Consider the following 22188-nt stretch of genomic DNA (forward strand, 5'->3'; position numbering starts at 1 on the left):
TTAATTCTCCCAATGACCTTGAGGCAGGTTTTTTTTTTTAAACCGTGCAGAGTTGTTCCTAAACTCCTCTGAGACTCAAAACCATTAAATAGGAGCTCTAGTTTTCTTACAGATGTAAAAAAAAAAAATGGCCATAGCATAATTTATATGAAAACATGCACACACATTTCATTACATGTAAAATATAAATGCATTATTTATAGTGCTAGAATTCAATAAATGTCAATGATGAGGATGGTGAAACAACAGTCTCTAAAATGCACTTAATTAAGCTGTCTCACTGCAATAGCACATTACCACCTATAAAAAAGTGTGATGCAAAAAGGTCACTCTACACTACCAGGTAGAAAATCAAGGGAGAGAGTATTGCATGTGTATAAAATGTTATAAAGTATAATTACTTTTACTTATAAGAACATACACTTATTTTCGGTAGCAAAAATTTGAAAGGGAATAGTGTCAGCCACGGATGGCTATAATTCATGGCATACTACTGTCTTCACCCATGATTTCAAGATCCACACTTTTGATCCCCTTCACCCATTTCTCCCACCCCCATCAACCCTTGCCTTTTTGCAACCACCAGTCAGTTCCCCGTATCTTGAACTATTTACTTTTTTTTATTTTTTTAAGGTTCCACATAGGAGAGATCATATAGTCTTTGTCTTCCTCTGTCTTAATTCACTTAGCATAATGCCTACAAGGTCCATCCATATATTGTCTGAACTGGCAAGATTTCACTTGTTTCTTTGGTGAATAATATTTGTGTGTGTGTGTGTGTGTACACCAGAATTTCTTCCTCTAGGTTCTTTCCCTATCTTGGCTATTGTAAATAGTGTGATAAACACTATTTATTATTGAGTTGGCTTTTGTGTATGGTTGAAGATAGTAGCCCAGCTTCATTCTTTGGCTTGTGGCTGTCCTGTTTTCCCAACACTATTTACTAAAGAGACTGTCCTTACCCCATTGTATATTCTTGGCTTCCTTTGTCACATTTTAATTGACCATATATGCATGGGTTTATTTCTGAGCTCTCTACTCTGTTCCACTGATCCATGTGTCTGTTTTTATGCCAGTGCCATACTGTTTAAGTACTAGGCTTTTTAACAGAGTTTGAAATCAGGGAGTGTGATGCCTTCAGCTCCGTTCTTCTTTCTCCAGACTGTTTTGGCTATTTGGGGTCTTTTGTGGTTCCATACAAATTTTAGGACTCTTCGTTCTATTTCTGTGAAAAACACCATGAGAAATTTCATCGGGATTGCATCAAATATGTAGATCGCTCTGGAGAGTATAGACATTTTAACAATATTATTTCTTTCAATCCATGAGCATGGACTATATTTCCATTTGTTTGTGTCTTCAATTTTTTCCTTAATGTTTTGTAGTTTACAGGTTCTTTCACCTCCTTAGCTAAATTTATTCCTAGGTATTTATTCTTTCTGATACAATCATAAATGAGACTGTTTTCTTAAGTTCTGACAGTTCATAATTACAGAAACACAAGAGATTTTTGTGTATTGACTTTATATCCTGCAACATTACTGAATTCGTTTATTAGTTCTAACAGCTGTTAGATTCCATCAAGACTGATGGATTCTTTAGGGTTTTGATATATCATATCACATCAACTGCAAACTGTTTTACTTCTTTTTCAAATTGGATGCTTTTAATTTCTTTTTTTGCCTAACTGCTTTGGCTAGGACTTCTAATACTATGTTGATTAAAAGTACCATGAGTGGGCACACATGTCTTGTTCCTAATCTTAACAGTATGATCCTAGCTGTGGGCTTGTCATATATGGCCTTTATTACGTAGAGGCATGTCCCACTTTGCTGAGGGTTTTTTTTTTAATCATGAATGGATGTTGAATTCTGTTAAATGCTTATATTGCATTTACTGAGTCAACCATGATTTTTATCCCTCAATTTATTAATGTGGCATATCATATGTTGATTGATTTGCAGATACTAAACCATCCCTGCATCCCTGGAATAAATTATTGATAGGAATGTACTTATGGCCATCTTGTTAATTGTTTTCTGGCTGTTTTTGTAGTTTCCCTCTGTTCTTTTCTTCTTTCCTCACTCTCTTTGTGGTGTGATGGCTTTCTTTAGTAATATGTTTATACTGCTTCCTCTTTATCATATGAGTATTTACTATAGGTTTTTGCTTTGTGGTATCAGAAGGCTCACATATAACAACGTATCTGTATAGCAGCCTATTTTAAGCTCGTAACAACTTAAGTGTGATCACATTTTAAAACTCAACATCTTTACTTTTCCCCCTCCATGTTTTATAACTGTCTAATGTACCCCTTAAATACTGTAATCATAGTTATCTTTACTTTTGTTTTCCACACTTCACACTAATTTATGATTATTCCACAATGTTTAGTATATATTGCCTTTCCAATGAGATTTATTCTTCATATATTTTCTTGTTATTAGTATCTTTTCTTTTCTACTTAAAGATGTCCCTTTAACACGATTTAGTGGTGATGAACTCCTTTAGCTTTTGTTTCTCTTGAAATCTCTTTATTTCTCCTTCACATCTCAATGGTAACTTAGCCAGGTAGAGTGTTTTTGGTTGGAAATGTTCTTCTTTTAGCACACTTGATATATTCCACCACTCTCTTCTGGCCTGCAAATTTCCTGCTGATGAATCTGATGGTAGCCTTATGGGGGATGTGCCACATACATCTTTTGTATATAGCAAGTTGCTTTTCTTTTGCTGCTTTAAATTCTCTCCTTGTCCTTAGACATTTTAATTATGATGTATCTTGGTGTGGGTCTATGAGTTCATCTTAATTTGAACTCTCTGAGTTTCCAGGATCTGGGTCTCTGTTTCCTCCTCATGTTAGGGAGGTTTTCAGCCATTATTTCTTCAAATAAATTTGCCCTTTTCTCTAGCTCTTTTCTTCTGTGACTCTTATAAAATGTGAATGTTAATCTACTGATTTTGTCCAGTAAGTCCCTTAAGGTATCACGGTCTCATTCTTTTTTGTATTTGCTGCTCTGGTTGGTCAAGTTCTACTGCGTTATCTACAAGCTCATTGATCTTTTCTCCAGCTTCATTTAGTCTTTGTTGACCCCTCTAGTGTATTTTTCAATTTGGTTATGGTAGTCTTCAGCTCTGTGACTTCTATTTGGTACTTTATCACATTTTCCATCTCTTTGTTGAAGTTCTCACAATGTTCATCCATTCTTCCCCCAAGTTCAGTGACCATCTTTATGACTATTACTTGAACTCTTTAACAGCTAAATTACTTACATCTCAAAAAGTTCTTCTTTTTCTGAGGTTTTACCTTGTTCTTCCCTTTGGAACATATTCCTCTTTCTCATTTTGCTCCACTCTGTATTGGTTCCTATGCATTAGATAAAACAGCCACCTCCCCCATCTTGAAGGAGTAGACTCACATAGGTGAGCCTTGTCGTTCAACTCTGCCCTACTTTTTGGCTATCTCAATCTTCTGTGTTTGTCCAAGTAGTCTGTATAATTTTAATAGCTTCCAGTAGTTAAATATATGCCAAGACCTGTCAGTGCCCTAAAAAGGAGGATTTTAACACCTAGAATCAAGCTAATGGGAAGCCAGATCCTTAGGTAGCAGCTTTTAAAAGTATGCAAACATACACTGTCCTATGAAACTACAAGTGTAGTCCCACTGCCTATCAGACCCAGCAATGTGGAGGTATTCTTTGGGGGACAATTGCAAAAATTACGGCTCCTGATAAGTTTGAAACCTCTTTTCTGAAAGATACTGGTGAGTTGTTCATATTCTGGGAAGAACAATATTATAAAGCTAAGTCTGGGCATAGCTGAAGTCCACTGGGCTCTGGCATTTGGAAAGAACACTTAGAGAACACTAGAGAAGTGCAAAGTGTAATGTATGTGATGGTTTGGTGTCTCAGAGGACAGCATACTGGAAAAGCACAGCCTAAGTTTGTTAGGTTAATTATAGTGTCTTTTAGCCTAAACCCTATAGAGAAATTTAGAGTTGTTAGTAATATTTTTAGTCAAGCTTAGAGTAAGATAAAATATCACTTTTGAAATTCAGGTAATCTTATTTTTGTGGTAAGCAACTAATAAAGAAACAATGTATCTGAAAGATTACTTTGAAGTCAACAAAACTAATTTTAAAAGAGTTAAATTATAATGTACATATAAGTATTATGTATGATCTTATTAACCAGGTGTTTCCTTCCAAATTGCCTTTCCTTTTTCAAGGAATTAATACCCATGATTTTAATTCTTTTTAAAGGTTTATTTATTTTAAAGAGAAAGCGAGAGAGCGTGCGTGCATAGGGGGAGGCGCAGAAGGAGAGAGAATCTTGAGCAGACACCCTACTGAGTGCAGAGCCTGATCTCATGACCCTGAGATCATGACCTGAGACAAAATCAAGAGTCAGGGGTTCAAATGACTGAGCCACCAAGGTGCCCCAATTATTACACATGACTTTAGGTAATAATCCCAAGAAAAAAAAAAAGGAATTTGTGTTCTTAACTATTTAATCATTGTAAAAAGTATTTGGGGTGCCTTCAGCTCAGGTCATTATCCCAGGGTCCTGAGAGACACCACGTGGGTCTCCCTGCTCAGTGGAGAGTCTGCTTCTTCCTCTCCCTATGACCCCCTCCCCCAGCTTGTGCTCTCTCTCTCAAATAATAAAACCTTTAAAAAAAGGTTAATATTTCTTTTATTATTTCTTAAGAAAGGCTTGATTTCTCACTATTGCCTATGAGAGCTACTTAAAACAACCATCATTTTGGTCAATTTGAATAGTATCTTTTTAAAAAATGAAGACACACACACACACACACACACGTGTGTATGTATATATATATATATATATATACATACACATATGTATACACACACACATACACACACATACATATGTATGTTGATCACACTCTGTATGTAATGCTAACTTTTTTGGTACCCTTACTTTTATTTTTGAATTGCTTCTGTTCTTTATTTTAGATTAACCTAATATAAAATGTTCAGATTATATGAATATAGATAGTAACTGCCTACAGTTTAAGAACGAACAAAAACACTGAAGCACCAGCACTTGGCTCAATGAATTCCTGATTAACCATCTCTTTTCTCTCAATTTCCATCCAAATCCAATCATACTATACTAATAGTTCTTCAATAATTTCAAATATTTCTGAAATGTTAGTAAGAGGATAAATTCAGACAGAAACAAGGTTGTCTACATTAACAACAACAACAACAACAACAAACCAATAAGCTCCATATCACTTTGTATAATCATACCATTTTGTAGATGAGGAAATTAAGGAACAGAGGGGTAAAGATGATTTGCAAGGGTAGTTAATTAGTGAGTGGTTCTTTATACCACTAATGAGCCAGTTTTATGTAATAGGTATTTCATACATACAATGGCGGCACTGCAAAATCTTCAAAAGGCTCCTTCTTCCTTTTTTTTTTTTAAAGATTTATTTATTTGAGAAAGAGAAAGCTTGCATGCAAGTGGAGGGAGGGGCAGAGGGAAAGAATCTCAAGCAGACTCCCTGCTGAGTGCGGAGCCCCACACAGGGTTGGATTTCACAACCCTGAGATCATGACCTGAGTGGAAATCAAGAGATGGCTGCTTAACCGAATGAACAACTCAGGTGCCCTAAGGCTCCCCCTGCCCTTTCTAAAGAGAAAAACAAAACAAAACAAAACAAAACAAAACAAAAAAAAAACCATTTAATTTATTTATCTGGGGTAGGAGGAGAGCAGGAGCATGAGCAGGGGGAGGAGCAGAGGGAGAAGCAGGCTTCCTCCAGAGAGCCCGACATGGGGCTGGTTCACAAGATCCTGGGATCATGACTGGAGCAAGGCAGACACTTACTTGACTGAGTCACCTAGGCTAGGCAACCCCAACAAAGCTCCTTCTTAATAATACTCATCAGTTCCCAATTAGATTTGTTGCATAAAATCTCAAATCAATACATACATATAGATAAAATATGTACAATATGGCATTCTTCTAGAAACTATGTTAGCAGAAAATAAGTGAGATATGTTTAACCTGCCTTTAATGTTTACACAGATGAGAAAAATGGGCAAAGATTTAAATACATTCTCAAAAATAGCATAGAACCAATTGGCCAGAAACACACATAAAAAGGCCCTCAACTTAAATTCAAGGAAATGCAAATGAAAACCCAAATTAGGGGGAAAAAAGCCCCCATGTTCATACATGAACAAAGAATATATATTCATAAATGGAACAGTGAACAGCTATTAGAATGAGTCAAAACCACACAAAACAAAATGCATGAAACTTATAAACATGTTGAGTAAAAAAGAACACAGATACCAATTTCTTGTATAATTTCATTCAAAAAATTTTGAAAAAATAAACAAAGCTCATCTGTGGTGACAGAAGCCAGGAGAGCAGTTACTCTTGTCAGGTTTATATAAAATAAGATTTGTATCAGCTAAGGCCAAAACGTTGGATCGTGGGAGTCTGAATAATAACTGCTGTGACACACTGACATCTTACTCTGTTCCAAGCATTGTGATAAACAGTTTACATATATAATTCTAAACCTTAACGAAAAGAGTAGGATATTTTCAGAATGATAGAAAGCAAACTGACACTATAGGTTAAGGACTTGCCTACACCTACAAACCCCAGCATATGCCTAATTTAGGATCAAACTTAGATGTGGCTAGTTTCAAAGTCTAAATCTTCCCCTACTGTAAAAATTATGCCTTTCTCTGAAAAAATAAAGGCTTTGGACTTCATGCTGTAACAAAGGGAAATATCAAATACAATTTAGAAGAAGTCCTTATTATAGTTTATACTTTTTTATAGATCTTTAGAAAGTCTTTATAGAGGTTTTTGTCTTCCAGGTGAGCAGTTTTTATTTCTTATGATTAAAATGGCTATTCCATTTGCTGGCTCATTTCAGTTAACTTTTCAATGAAGCGTTGCAGTTACAACTGCAATCACATTTCTGGTCCTTTAACATTCATGGATTTCAACTTTATAGTTTTGGTGACATCAGTAAAATTTGCACTTTACAAGCACTGAGATCCACTTCTCCATAAAACAGTGGAAAAACTGGCAAAGCTGGTCAATATCAACTTTTCAAAGCTTTGGAAATTAATGAAGACTTGCAGTAAACTTTAGAGCATTTATCCAAGAAAACAGGCTGATTTTCAATAAGAACAGCTTTGTATCACTTTAACTTGCCTTAATCTGATTCCCTCATGATCAAGCAGTAGCCTTGAAAAGTAACAGTCCAATATTCCCAGTTCAGTCTGGAGGTCAGAATGAACATAACACAGCTGGAACTCTCTCAAGGCCACATCCTAAAGAACTGTCATTATTTGTCTCCTGTGGTAGATTCTTGTAAGACCCCATCTTTGGCTATATATGACCTGTCTCAGAACTTGCCTAATCCAAAAAGCTTTCTCTCTTGAGGAGATAGAAGGGTACAGAGGGGAAACTGTTAAAAAGAACTGTAGGCAGGGCTACCTCGGTCTGTTAAGTGTCTGACTCTTGATTTCAGCTTAGGTCATGATCTCAGGGTTGTGAGACTGAGCCCCAAGCTGGGCTCTGCGCTGGGCATGGAGTCTAATTAAGATGCCCTTTCTCCCTCTGCCCCGCCCCCCCTCCTCTCTCTAAAAATAAAAAATAAAATAAAATTAATTGCAGGCAAATGTCTTAACTTTAGTGGATAATAGCTGGGCAGATAACAGACTAACCAAAAACCTTAAAAGGAAAAACGGGTAAGTAAGATTTCCACAGAAGCTTTTGAAAAGCTCCATTTTATTCCTGGGACTCTAGAAGGTAATGCATATGCAAAGAGCTGTGTGCATCTCAAGACCCTAGAAGACCCCAAGCTCTCACCTCTGGCTAAATCTGAGGCTCCAAAAATGTAGGAAGTGGAGGCTAAAGAAGGGCTGTCAATTGTATGACTGGGTGTTTACAGCATACCCCAACATACACAGAGCCCTTTGACAAAGACTGGGAGATTTATTGCTTTAAGGTGTTTAAAGGAATATCTGTCCAATCAATACCTGACCACTTAGCTAACTGAGTAGAGACCTCAATGGTCAGACAAAAACATCAGAGAATTCATCACCAGCAGACTGGTTCCGCAGGAAATACTAAAGGGAATCATTCAGGCTTAAATAAAAGAACACCAAACAGTAACTTAAATCCACATGAAGAAATAAAGAGCACCAGTAAAGGTAACCACAAAGTAAATATAAAATTCAGTCTAAATGGGGAGAGGAGTCAAGATGGCGGAGAAGTAGCAGGCTGAGACTACTTCAGGTAGCGGGAGATCAGCTAGATAGCTTATCTAAAGATTGCAAACACCTACAAATCCAACGCGAGATCGAAGAGAAGAAGAACAGCAATTCTAGAAACAGAAAATCAACCACTTTCTGAAAGGTAGGACTGGCGGAGAAGTGAATCCAAAGCGACCGGAAGATAGACTGCGGGGGGAGGGGCCGGCTCCCGGCAAGCGGCGGAGCAACGGAGCACAAAATCGGGACTTTTAAAAGTCTGTTCCGCTGAGGGACATCGCTCCAGAGGCTTAACCGGGGTGAAGCCCACGCAGGGTCAGCGTGGCCTCAGGTCCCGCAGGGTCACAGAAGGATCGGGGGTGTCTGAGTGTCGCAGAGCTTACAGGTATTAGAACGGGGAAGCCGGCTACAGAGACAGAGCTGAGGAGTGAGCTCTAAACTCGGGGTTACCTTGAACCGGTCGCAGGCTCGGTCAGCTCGGAGCGTGGCCGGAGGCCAGGGTGACGGGAGTAAATCGGCGCTGTTCTCTGAGGGCGCACTGAGGAGTGGGGCCCCAGGCTCTCGGCTCCTCCGGGCCGGAGACCGGGAGGCCGCGCCATCTTCATTCCTGTCCTCCGGAACTCTACGGAAAGCGCTCAGGGAACAACAGCTCCCGAAAGCAAACCGGAGTGGATTACTCAGCCCGGCCCCTGGTAAGGGCGGTGCAACTCTGCCTGGGGCAAAGACACTTGAGAATCACTACAACAGGCCCCTCCCCCAGAAGAGCAACAAGAAACCCAGCTAGGGCCAAGTTCACCTACCAAGGAGTGCAGTTTCAATACCAAGGAGAGCAGCGGAATTCCAGAGGAGGAGAAAGCAAAGCCAGAGCTCATGGCTTTCTCCCCATGATTCTTTAGCCTTGCAGTTAATTATTTTTTTCCTTTTTCAATTTTTTTCCTCTTCTTCTGCTAAATTTTTTAAACTTTTACCCTTTTCTTTTTTAACGTTTTTTAACTAGTTTATCTAATATATTTTTTCCTTTTTATATTTTTTCTTTACTCATTTTCTTCTTTTAATTGTTTCATTTTTTTGTTTTTCTTTCTGAACCTCTTTTTATCCCCTTTCTCCCCCATCACGATTTGGGATCCCTTCTGATTTGGTTAAAGCATATTTTCCTGGGGTTGTTGCCATCCTTCTAGTATTTTACTCGCTCCTTCATATACTCTTATCTGGACAAAATGACAAGGCAGAAAAATTCACCACAAAAAAAAGAACAAGAGGCAGTACCAAAGGCTAGGAACCTAATCAATACAGACATTGGTAATATGTCAGATCAAGAGTTCAGAATGACGATTCTCAAGGTTCTAGCTGGGCTCGAAAAAGGCATGGAAGATATTAGAGAAACCCTCTAGGGAGATATAAAAGCCCTTTCTGGAGAAATAAAAGAACTAAAATCTAACCAAGTTGAAATCAAAAAAGATATTAATGAGGTGCAATCAAAAATGGAGGCTCTCACTGCTAGGATAAATGAGGCAGAAGAAAGAATTAGCAATATAGAAGACCAAATGACAAAGAATAAAGAAGCTGAGCAAAAGAGGGACAAACAGCTACTGGACCACGAGGGGAGAATTCGAGAGATAAGTGACACCATAAGACGAAACAACATTAGAATAATTGGGATTCCAGAAGAAGAGGAAACAGAGAGGGGAGCAGAAGGTATATTGGAGAGAATTATTGGAGAGAATTTCCCCAATATGGCAAAGGGAACAAGCATCAAAATCCAGGAGGTTCAGAGAACCCCCCTCAAAATCAATAAGAATAGGTCCACACCCCGTCACCTAACAGTCAAATTTACAAGTCTTAGTGACAAAGAGAAGATCCTGAAAGCAGCCCGGGAAAAGAAGTCTGTAACATACAATGGTAAAAATATTAGATTGGCAGCAGACTTATCCACAGAGACCTGGCAGGCCAGAAAGAGCTGGCATGATATATTCAGAGCACTAAACGAGAAAAACATGCAGCCAAGAATACTATATCCAGCTAGGCTATCATTGAAAATAGAAGGAGAGATTAATAGCTTCCAGGACAAACAAAAACTGAAAGAATTTGCAAACAGCAAACCAGCTCTACAGGAAATATTGAAAGGGGTCCTCTAAGCAAAGAGAGACCTTAAAAGTAGTAGATCAGAAAGGAACAGAGACAATATACAATAACAGTCACCTTACAGGCAATACAATGGCACTAAATTCATATCTCTCAATAGTTACCCTGAATGTTAATGGGCTAAAGGCCCCAATCAAAAGACACAGGGTATCAGAATGGATAAAAAAACAAAACCCATCTATATGTTGCCTACAAGAAACTCATCTTAAACCCGAAGACACCTCCAGATTTAAAGTGAGGGGGTGGAAAATAATTTACCATGCTAATGGACATCAGAAGAAAGCAGGAGTGGCAATCCTTATATCAGATCAATTAGATTTTAAGCCAAAGACTATAACAAGAGATGAGGAAGGACACTATATCATACTCAAAGGATCTGTCCAACAAGATCTAACAATTTTAAATATCTATGCCCCTAACGTGGGAGCAGCCAACTATATAAACCAATTAATAACAAAATCAAAGAAACACATCAACAATAATACAATAATAGTAGGGGACTTTAACACTCCCCTCACTGAAATGGACAGATCATCCAAGCAAAAGATCAACAAGGAAATCAAGGCCTTAAATGACACACTGGACCAGATGGACATCACAGATATATTCAGAACATTTCATCCCAAAGCAACAGAATACACATTCTTCTCTGGTGCACATGGAACATTCTCCAGAATAGATCACATCCTCGGTCCTAAATCAGGTCTCAACCGGTATCAAAAGACTGGGATCATTCCCTGCATATTTTCAGACCACAATGCTCTGAAGCTAGAACTCAATCACAAGAGGAAATTTGGAAAGAACCCAAATACATGGAGACTAAACAGCATCCTTCTAAAGAATGAATGGGTCAACCAGGAAATTAAAGAAGAATTGAAAAAATTCATGGAAACAAATGATAATGAAAACACAACGGTTCAAAATCTGTGGGACACAACAAAGGCAGTCCTGAGAGGAAAATATATAGCGGTACAAGCCTTTCTTGAGAAACAAGAAAGGTCTCAGGTACACAACCTAACCCTACCCCTAAAGGAGCTGGAGAAAGAACAAGAAAGAAACCCTAAACCCAGCAGGAGAAGAGAAATCATAAAGATCAGAGCAGAAATCAATGAAATAGAAACCAAAAAAACAATAGAACAAATCAACGAAACTAGGAGCTGTTTCTTTGAAAGAATTAATAAGATCGATAAACCCCTGGCCAGACTTATCAAAAAGAAAAGAGAAAGGACCCAAATAAATAAAATCATGAATGAAAGAGGAGAGATCACAACTAACACCAAAGAAATACAGACAATTATAAGAACATACTATGAGCAACTCTACGCCAACAAATTTGACAATCTGGAAGAAATGGATGCATTCCTAGAGACATATAAACTACCACAACTGAACCAGGAAGAAATAGAAAGCCTGAACAGACCCATAACCAGTAAGGAGATTGAAACAGTCATCAAAAATCTCCAAACAAACAAAAGCCCAGGGCCAGACGGCTTCCCAGGGGAATTCTACCAAACATTTAAAGAAGAACTAATTCCTATTCTCCTGAAACTGTTCCAAAAAATAGAAATGGAAGGAAAACTGCCAAACCCATTTTATGAGGCCAGCATCACCTTGATCCCAAAACCAGACAAGGATCCCATCAAAAAAGAGAACTACAGACCAATATCCTTGATGAACACAGATGCAAAAATTCTCACCAAAATACTAGCCAATAGGATTCAACAGTACATTAAAAGGATTATTCACCACGACCAAGTGGGATTTATTCCAGGGCTGCAAGGTTGGTTCAACATCCACAAATCAATCAACGTGATACAACACATTAATAAAAGAAAGAACAAGAACCATATGATACTCTCCATAGATGCTGAAAAAGCATTTGACAAAGTACAGCATCCCTTCCTCATCAAAACTCTTCAAAGTGTAGGGATAGAGGGCACATACCTCAATAACATCAAAGCCATCTATGAAAAACCCACCGCAAATATCATTCTCAATGGAGAAAAACTGAAAGCTTTTCCGCTAAGGTCAGGAACACGGCAGGGATGTCCGTTATCACCACTGCTATTCAACATAGTACTAGAAGTCCTAGCCTCAGCAATCAGACAACACAAGGAAATTAAAGGCATCCAAATCGGCAAAGAAGAAGTCAAACTATCACTCTTCGCAGATGATCTGGTACTATATGTGGAAAACCCAAAAGACTCCACTCCAAAACTGCTAGAACTTGTACAGGAATTCAGTAAAGTGTCAGGATATAAAATCAACGCACAGAAATCAGTTGCATTTCTCTACACCAACAACAAGACAGAAAAAAGAGAAATTAAGGAGTCCATCCCATTTACAATTGCACCCAAAACTATAAGATACCTAGAAATAAATCTAACCAAAGAGACTAAGAATCTATACTCAGAAAACTATAAAGTACTCATGAAAGAAATTGAGGAAGACACAAATAAATGGAAAAATGTTCCATGCTCCTGGATTGGAAGAATAAATATTGTGAAAATGTCTATGCTACCTAAAGCAATCTACACATTTAATGCAATTCCTCTCAAAGTACCATCCATTTTTTTCAAAGAAATGGAACAAATAATCCTAAAATTTATATGGAACCAGAAAAGACCTCGAATAGCCAAAGGAATATTGAAAAAGAAAGCCAAAGTTGGTGGCATCACAATTCTGGACTTCAAGCTCTATTACAAAGCTGTCATCATCAAGACAGCATGGTCCTGGCACAAAAACAGACACATAGATCAATGGAACAGAATAGAGAGCCCAGAAATAGACCCTCAACTCTATGGTCAACTAATCTTTGATAAAGCAGGAAAGAATGTCCAATGGAAAAAAGACAGCCTCTTCAATAAATGGTGTTGGGAAAATTGGACAGCCACATGCAGAAAAATGAAATTGGACCATTTCCTTATACCACACACGAAAACAGACTCAAAATGGATGAAGGACCTCAATGTGAGAAAGGAATCCATCAAAATCCTTGAGGAGAACACAGGCAGCAACCTCTTCGACCTCAGCTGTAGCAACATCTTCCTAAGAACATCGCCAAAGACAAGGGAAGCAAGGGCAAAAATGAACTATTGGGATTTTTATCAAGATCAAAAGCTTTTGCACAGCAAAGGAAACAGTTAACAAAACCAAAAGACAACTGACAGAATGGGAGAAGATATTTGCAAACGACATATCAGATAAAGGGCTAGTGTCCGAAATCTATAAAGAACTTAGCAAACTCAACACCCAAAGAACAAATAATCCAATCAAGAAATGGGCAGAGGACATGAACAGACATTTCTGCAAAGAAGACATCCAGATGGCCAACAGACACATGAAAAAGTGCTCCACATCACTCGGCATCAGGGAATTACAAATCAAAACCACACCAGTCAGAATGGCTAAAATTAACAAGTCAGGAAATGACAGATGCTGGTGAGGATGCGGAGAAAGGGGAACCCTCCTACACTGTTGGTGGGAATGCAAGCTGGTGCAACCACTCTGGAAAACAGCATGGAGGTTCCTCAAAAAGTTGAAAATAGAACTACCCTATGACCCAGCAATTGCACTACTGGGTATTTATCCTAAAGATACAAACGTAGTGATTTGAAGGGGCACGTGCACCTGAATGTTTATAGCAGCAATGTCTACAATAGCCAAACTATGGAAAGAACCTAGATGTCCATCAACAGATGAATGGATAAAGAAGATGTGGTATATATACTCAATGGAATACTATGCAGCCATCAAAAGAAATGAAATCTTGCCATTTGCGACGACGTGGATGGAACTAGAGGGTATCATGCTTAGCGAAATAAGTCAATCGGAGAAAGACAACTATCATATGATCTCCCTGATATGAGGGAGAGGAGATGCAACATGGGGGGTTAAGGGGTAGGAGAGGAGTAAATGAAACAAGATGGGATTGGGAGGGAGACAAACCATAAGTGACTCTTAATCTCACAAAACAAACTGAGGGTTAATGGGGGGAGGGGGGTTGGGAGAGGCGGGGTGGGGTTATGGACATTGGGGAGGGTATGTGCTATGGTGAGTGCTGTGAAGTGTGTAAACCTGGCGATTCACAGACCTGTACCCCTGGGGATAAAAATATATGTTTAAAAAAATAATAATAAAATTTAAATTAAAAAAAAAAATTCAGTCTAAATGTATTTTTTACTTGTAACTCCTTTATTCTCAAATCTGATCTAAAAGACAACTGCATAAAACACCAAATACAAATCTGTGTTGATGGATGCATAATTCATAAGATCAATGAGGGTATGGGAGAGTACTCACACACACACACAAACAACAGATACACATATATAGGAAATAGATTTTGTATACTTTTGAAATTAAATTGGTATTAATCCAAACTAGCTTTTTATAAATTGAGGTGTTAACTGCAATCTCCAGGATAACCATAAAAGAAAATAATTGTATGTATCTATATATCTATATCTATAGAAATAAGGGAATTAAAATGGTTCATTATAAAACACCCATTTAATACAAAGTCAGTAATGGAATTGAGGAACAAAAATAGACATAAAACATACAGAAAATTAGCAAAGATGGCAAATGTACATCCTATCTTATCAGTAATCACATTAAACATAAATGTATTAAACTCTTCAATTAAAAGCAGGGAGAGGCAGACTGGATTTAGAATAAAATATTATCAAACTATATGTCATCTACATATTACACATATATTTTAAATTCAAAGAAAAAAATAGGTCAAAGTAGAAGGACAGAAAAAGATATAGGATGCCAAAAGTAACTGAAAAAGAAAGTGCCTATACTAGTATCAGAGAAAATGCCTTTAGAACAAAAATTGTTACTAGAGACAAAGAAAGGAGTTTTTCATGATGAAAGGGCCAATCTGTCAAGAAGATGTAACAGTTATAACCTATTATGCACCTAAGTACAGAGCTCCAAAATAGATAAAACGAAAGTGATCAAAATTGAAGGGAGAAGTGGATAATTCAACAATAATAATTATAGATTTCAAGAATCCATTTTCAATAATGGATAGAACTAAGAAGAGGATAAACAAGGAAAGAGAAGACATAAGTAACAGTATATTACCAATTACCTAACAGATACTCATGGAACTCTCCAACACCCAGTGATAGAAGAATATATCTTCTTCTCAAGTGCACATGAAACATTCTCCAGGACAGATTGTATATTAGGCTGTAAGACGAGTCTCAACATGTTTAAAAGGAATAAAAGCATACAATGTATTTTCTCCAACTATAATGGAATGAAATTAGAAAGCAATAACTAAAGGAATGGGAAATTCACACATGTAGAAATCATAAATGGGTCAAAGAAGAAATTACAAAAAATTTTAGAAAATTCTTCGAGGTGAAAAGAAATGAAAACACAACATACCAAAACTTATAGAACAGTGAAAGCAGTGCTGAGAGGGAAATTTATAGCTGCATATTCAGTACATTTAAAATGGTCTCAAATGAATAACCTAATCTTCCATGTTAAGAAATTAGAAAAGTAAGAGGAAGCCAAACCTAATGTAGGCATAAAGAGGGCATTATAAGGATTAAAGTGGAAATAAATGAAATAGGGGATAGAAAACCAATAGAAAAAAAAATTAACAAACCCCAAAGTTGAGTATTTAAAAAGACAACAAATCTAATTAATAAGCCTTTAGCTAAATTGATCAAGAGTAAAAAAAAAAGAAGGCTCAACTAAAAACAGAATGAAAGAGAAATATTACTACTAATCTTATAGGTAAACTTATAGAAATAAAAGGTACTAAAGAAGAGAATACTATGAAAAACTGTATGTCAACAGATAGGATAATCTACACAAAATACATAAATTCCTAGAAACACACAAGTTACCAAAATGGACTCAAAAAGAAATAAGGCAATCTGACCTATAAAAAGAGATTGAATTCGTAATTTAAGAAGTACCCACAAAGAAGAGCCCAGGCCTAGATGGTCTCACACTGTTGAATTCTACCAAACGCTTAAAGATCAATACTAATCCTTCATAAATTCTTTCATAAAAATATTAGATGGACTCTTTTCCTCTCCAGCTGCTTGAAGCTTGGCCGCCATCATGAATGACACAGTAACTATCTGGACCAGGAAATTCATGACCAACAGACTTCTTCAGCACAAACAAATGGTTATTGATGTCCTTTATTCCGAAAAGACAATAGTATCTCAGACAGAAATTCGGGCAAAACTAGCCAAAATGTACAAGACCACGCCAGATGCCATATTTGTATTTGGATTCAGAACCCATTTTGGTGGTGGCAAGACAAATGACTTTGGCATGACTTATGATTCTTTGGATTATGCAAAGAAAAATGAATCCGAACATAGACTTGCAAGACATGGTCTATATGAGAAGAAGACCTCAAGAAAAAGTGAAAAGTATGCAAGAACAGAATGAAGAAAGTAAGGGGGACTGCAAAACCCAATCCTGGTGCTGACAAAAAGTGAGCTGGAGATTGGACAACAGAAGGAGTAAAGATGCTGCAGTGGCTTTATCTGTGGTGATTGTGCAGATTTTTCAGAAGATGATTAATAAATTAAGAATGTTAATGTGTCAAAAAAAAAAAAAAGAAGATGGAATAGTTCCAAAGTCATTCATTCTGTAAGGTCAACATTACCCTGATTTCAAAATCAGTCAAAGATATCGCAAGAAAGAAAAATAAAAACCCAGATCCCTTATGAATATAGATACAAAAATCCTTAACAAAATACTAGCAAATTGAATCTATCATCATATTTAGAAGAATATAGACCATGACCAAGTGTGATTTATCCTAGGAATACAAGATAGGCTCAATATACAAGAATTAATAAAATCAATAATGTAATATGCTCTATGAATTGCATAAGGCAAAAATTTGATATGATCACCTCAAAAGGTGCAGAAAAAGCATTTGACAAACTTGAACATCCACCAATGTAGTAATGGAATGTAAGTTCCTCAACCCGATAAAGATCATCTAATGGAAAACCCACTACTAACATCATACTTAATGATGGACACTGAAATCTTCCCCCTTCAAACTGGGCAGAAGAGAAGGATATCTATTTTTACTATTTCTATTCAACACTGTACTAGAGATTTCAGCCAGGGCAATTAGGCAAGAAAATGGAATAAAAGCCAGAAAAGAATGAGATAAAGCTATCTTTATTCTCAGGTGACACAATATTATATACAGAAAAACCTAAGGAATATACTAAAAAAACTATCATAGAGGTAACTAGTTCAGCAAGACTGAAGGACAGTAGATCAATATATAAAAATTTCTTATTCCTATACACTAGCAACAATCAAGAATAAAATTTAAGAAGTAACTCCATTCACAATGTCGTAAAAAAAAAAAAACCTTAGAAATAAACTTAATAGAATGAATCTGGAAGATTCATACTTCCTAATTTCAAAACTTACTGCAAAGTTCAACAAATCAAGACTGCATAAGACTAGTATAAAGAAAGATATACAGAACAATGGAACAGAATTCAGAGTCTAGACATAAGCCCACGTATCTATGGTCAAATGATTTTTCACAAGGGTGCCAAGACCATTCAATGGGGAAGAAATAGTTTTTTTGACAAATGATGCTGGGACAACTGGGTATCCATGGGAAAAAGAATGAATCTGGGTACCTATGCCACACTGTGTACAAATATCAACTCAAAATGTGAAGACCCAAAAGTATGAGCTAAAACTATAAAACTCTTAGAAGGAAACAGTATACATCTGCATGACCGTTGATTAGGCAATAGTTCTTTAGATCTGATACCTAAAAAAACAAGCAACAAAAGAAAAAATAAAGTGGACTTAATAAAAATTAAAAACTTACGCGTTTGAGGATACTATCAAAAAAATGAAGACAACCTACAGATGGGAGAAATATTTGCAAATCATAATATACCTACTAAGGATCTAGTATCCAGAATATATAGAGGAAACCTAACTAAACAAAAAAAGAAAACAACAAATAAAAATGGTAAGAGAATAAGTATTTCTCAGAGAAATGGTTATTTCTCCATAGGAAGAGAATGAATATTTTCTCCACAGAAAGTATAGAAATGCCCAAAAAACACATAAAAAGATGCTCATCATCATCAGTCACCAGGAGAATACAAATCACAACCATGGGCTATTACATCACATGAGCTGGAATGGCTATAACAACAACAACAAAAATGTGGACAAGTAATAGCAAGAATGTGGAGAAATGCAGTCCTCCTATGTTGTTGGTGGGAATGTAAAATGGTGCTGCCATTTTTCAAAAACAGTTTTGTAATTCCTCAAAAACTTAAAACATAAGCGTTACCATTTGATTCAGCAATTCAACTCCTAAGTATATGCCCACGAGAAATGAAAACACATGTCCATACAAAACTGTAGCAACTTCATAAGCAGAAAAACTTCAGAGCAGCATTATTTATAATACTAAAAAGTGGGAACAACACAAATGTTCATCAACTGATGAACGGATAAAGAAAATGTGGCATATTCACATGGTGTAATATTATCTGGTTACAAAGGCATGAAGTACTGATATATAATATAATATAGATAAACTCAGAAAACATTTTGTTAAGTCAAAGAAGCCAGATAGGAAAGGTCACATAATGTATGGTCCCATTTATATGAAAGGTCAGAATAGGCAAATTCATTAGCCATGAAGTAGTTATTTGTTGCAAGTCCAGGGAGGAAGGAAGAATGGATAATGACTGCTAATGGATACGGAATTTGGGGAAGTAAAGAAAATATTCTGGCATTACTGGTGACTGATGCATGACTTTATAAATGTACTAAAAGAAACCCATTGAATTGTGCAATCTTAAAACAGTGAATTTTATAATATGTGATTTTTAGCTCAAAAGATAGAATCTAAAAAGCTAAACAAAAATTTTTAATTTCACCCATCTGTGAATAATTTTCTTTATCTATGACATACAGTAAATTGAGATTTTTTTTGCTGCTACATAAATCTGCATCATATGCTTTAAGATAGAAGTGGAAGTGACTCATTTGTTGGGATATGAGCTAGCCAATCATATTTGCATCTCAGTAAGGTTTCACTGTTCTCAAATCATTAAGACATACGTAGTCTTCAAAAATGACAAAAATGTTTTTTCTGTGTTAAAAATAGCTCTAAACCAGAGAATAGATGGAATGTAGAACTGTTAATTTTCTTAGATGTGATAAAAATATTATAGTTATAAGTAACTGTCCTTATCCTTAGGCATATCCACAACTTACTTTCATATGGTATAAGAAAAAAACTTAAATCTAGGTGGAGAATATCTGGATATTCTTATATTACTCTTTCAAATGGCGCAGCAATTGCATTAGTGGGTATTTACCCCAAAGATACAGAGGTAGTGAAAAGGGGGCCATATGTACCCCAATGTTCAAGCAGCAATGTCCACAACAACCAAACTGTGGAAAGAGCCAAGATGCCCTTCAATAGATGAATGAATGGATAAGGAAGATGGGTCCATATACACAATGGAGTATAAGCCATCAGAAAGGATGAATACCCAACTTTTGCATCAACATGGATGGGACTGGAGGAGATTATGTAAGTAAAATAAGTCAAGCACAGAAAGTCAATTATCATATGGTTTCATTTATTTGTGGCACATAAGGAATAACATGGAGGACATTAGGAGAAGGAAGGGAAAAATGAAGGGGGAGAAATTGGAGTGGGAGACGAACCGTTAGAGACTATGGACTCCGGGAAACAAACTGAGGGTTTTAGAAGGGAGGGAATGGGGGGAATGGGTGAGCCTGGTGATGGGTATTAAGGACTGCATGGAGCACTGGGTGTTATATACACAAACTATGAATCATGGAGTACTACATCAAAAACTAGCGATGTACTGTATAGGGATTAACATAATAAAAAAATTATTCTTTCAAAATTCTGTTACATTTGAAATTTTGTATAGTAGGATGTTAGAGAAAACTGCCTTGAAAACAAAGCTATTCTTCAAAGTAGATGATGACAGTAGTGAACAGCAAGTGAAGACATCTAAAAGAGTAATGATATTCCCCAAATTAGGAATTTGTTAAGGTCTTGCAGTGTCTACTTGGCAAAGTACCTGGCAGCATTACGGTTTTATAAGATGGTGAAATGTTAGTTCGCTGGTTTTGTGTTTTTCTGATGGTATCCACTATGGTTGATCTTTTAGACATGGCACAACACTGGGCTGCTCTTTCCACGAAATAAATGGTAGTTGAAAACTTTCTATCCTGTAATATAGCTTATTTTCTTAAATATACATTCATATTTGCCCAGTGAATTTTCCTGATGAAAACAGCTTATGTGGTCTTTTCCCCCCAACAAAAATGGCTTAAGACTTTTGTTTCTATAGTTAATTCACTGTTGGCATTCTTGACTTACTAGAGCTCAGTATAATCTGCCTCTCCTCTTCCATGGTCCATGGAGGACTACCTTGCTGTATGTACTTCTCCTTTAAACATGTATTTTTTCATCCTTGTTTAATTTCCCTATCACTTAGTAAAGTGATCCAGTAAAAATAAATAAATAAACAAAAATAAATCCAAGCACACTATCTTGTTAAAGTCTTTTTGGAAAGTTGGGAGTACTCTTTAACCTTCAATCTAGACACAATAATATGACCTAAATATATTAGCAAATTTAAAAGAGTAAAATAAAAATGCTGAAACAGTGCCTATGTCATTTCTTAGACTACTTTTATCTTAACTGCAAAAACTTACTAGGCACATAGGATATAGTGAGGGCAGAGAAGAAAAATTCCACGTCAGGAACAGCCCAAGTTAGAGCTATCCAGTTAAATGAATCTGACCTTGTCAGCATCTTTCTTCCTTTTACCCACACCTATCATTACAGAGCTTAATTAGACAGACAAAAACAAAAGAGGGCATTTTTCTTAAGCTGTTATAATTCAATTTACCTAAATTAGCATTCCTTCTCACCAAATTTTCTTTTCATTTTTTATTTTATTTATTTTAGAAAGGAGGGGGAAGAGAAAACACACAAGGAGGGGGAGGGGCAACGGGAGAGGGAGAGAGAGAATCCTTAAGCAGATTCCCCACTGAGCACAGGGACTCTGAGATCATGACCTGAGCCAAAATCAAGAGTCAGCAGCTTAAACGACTGAGCCACCCAAGTGCCCCTTCTCACCAAATTTTCTGAAGTTAGGCAGCAATAAATAAAAATTCATAGATACTTTAATATATCAATTAAATTTTGAATAATTATGTGTAGTTTTTCAAAACAGTTCACTTCCAACCATCAAAAGAGCTATTTGATAAAAAGAGGCCACTCAAAACATGCAATGAAACAAATATGAAGATTCTTGATTATTATCATTATGTTACAATTACATGGTTAATTTAGTTAACTGGCTTTTTAAGAGCATCTAGTGTATTAGCACATTAAGTGCTTCTTTAATGCTAGTCTATCATTCACACAACTAATAAATACCAAGGAAAAACTAAGGACATTCAAGGGTTTTTTTTGTTTTTGTTTTTTTTTTGTTTTGTTTTTAAAGTTTTTTTATTTATTTACTTGACAGACAGAGATCACAAGTAGGCAGAGAGGCAGGTAGAGAGAGAGGGGGAAGCAGGCTCCCTGCTGAGCAGAGAGCCCGATGCGGGGGCTTGATCCCAGGACCCTGAGATCATGACCTGAGCGAAAGGCAGAGGATTTAACCCACTGAGCCACCCGACATTCAAGGTTTTAAAGAGACTTAAAATATCAGTGA

The 22188-nt window shown here is 36.7% G+C and overlaps 1 protein-coding gene and 1 pseudogene across 1 annotated transcript in view; one reads left to right on the top strand and one right to left on the bottom strand.

Annotated features, from left to right (window-relative positions):
- Positions 1–22188, bottom strand: part of LOC111153200 (regulatory factor X7) — a 145855-nt gene that overhangs the window by 17571 nt on the left and 106096 nt on the right. The window lies entirely within an intron of this gene.
- Positions 16517–16855, top strand: LOC111153202 (annotated as a pseudogene).

This window comes from Enhydra lutris, unplaced genomic scaffold (genome assembly GCF_002288905.1).
Source record: "Enhydra lutris kenyoni isolate GAN:26980312 unplaced genomic scaffold, ASM228890v2 scaffoldscaffold31, whole genome shotgun sequence".
Taxonomy (NCBI): domain Eukaryota; kingdom Metazoa; phylum Chordata; class Mammalia; order Carnivora; family Mustelidae; genus Enhydra; species Enhydra lutris.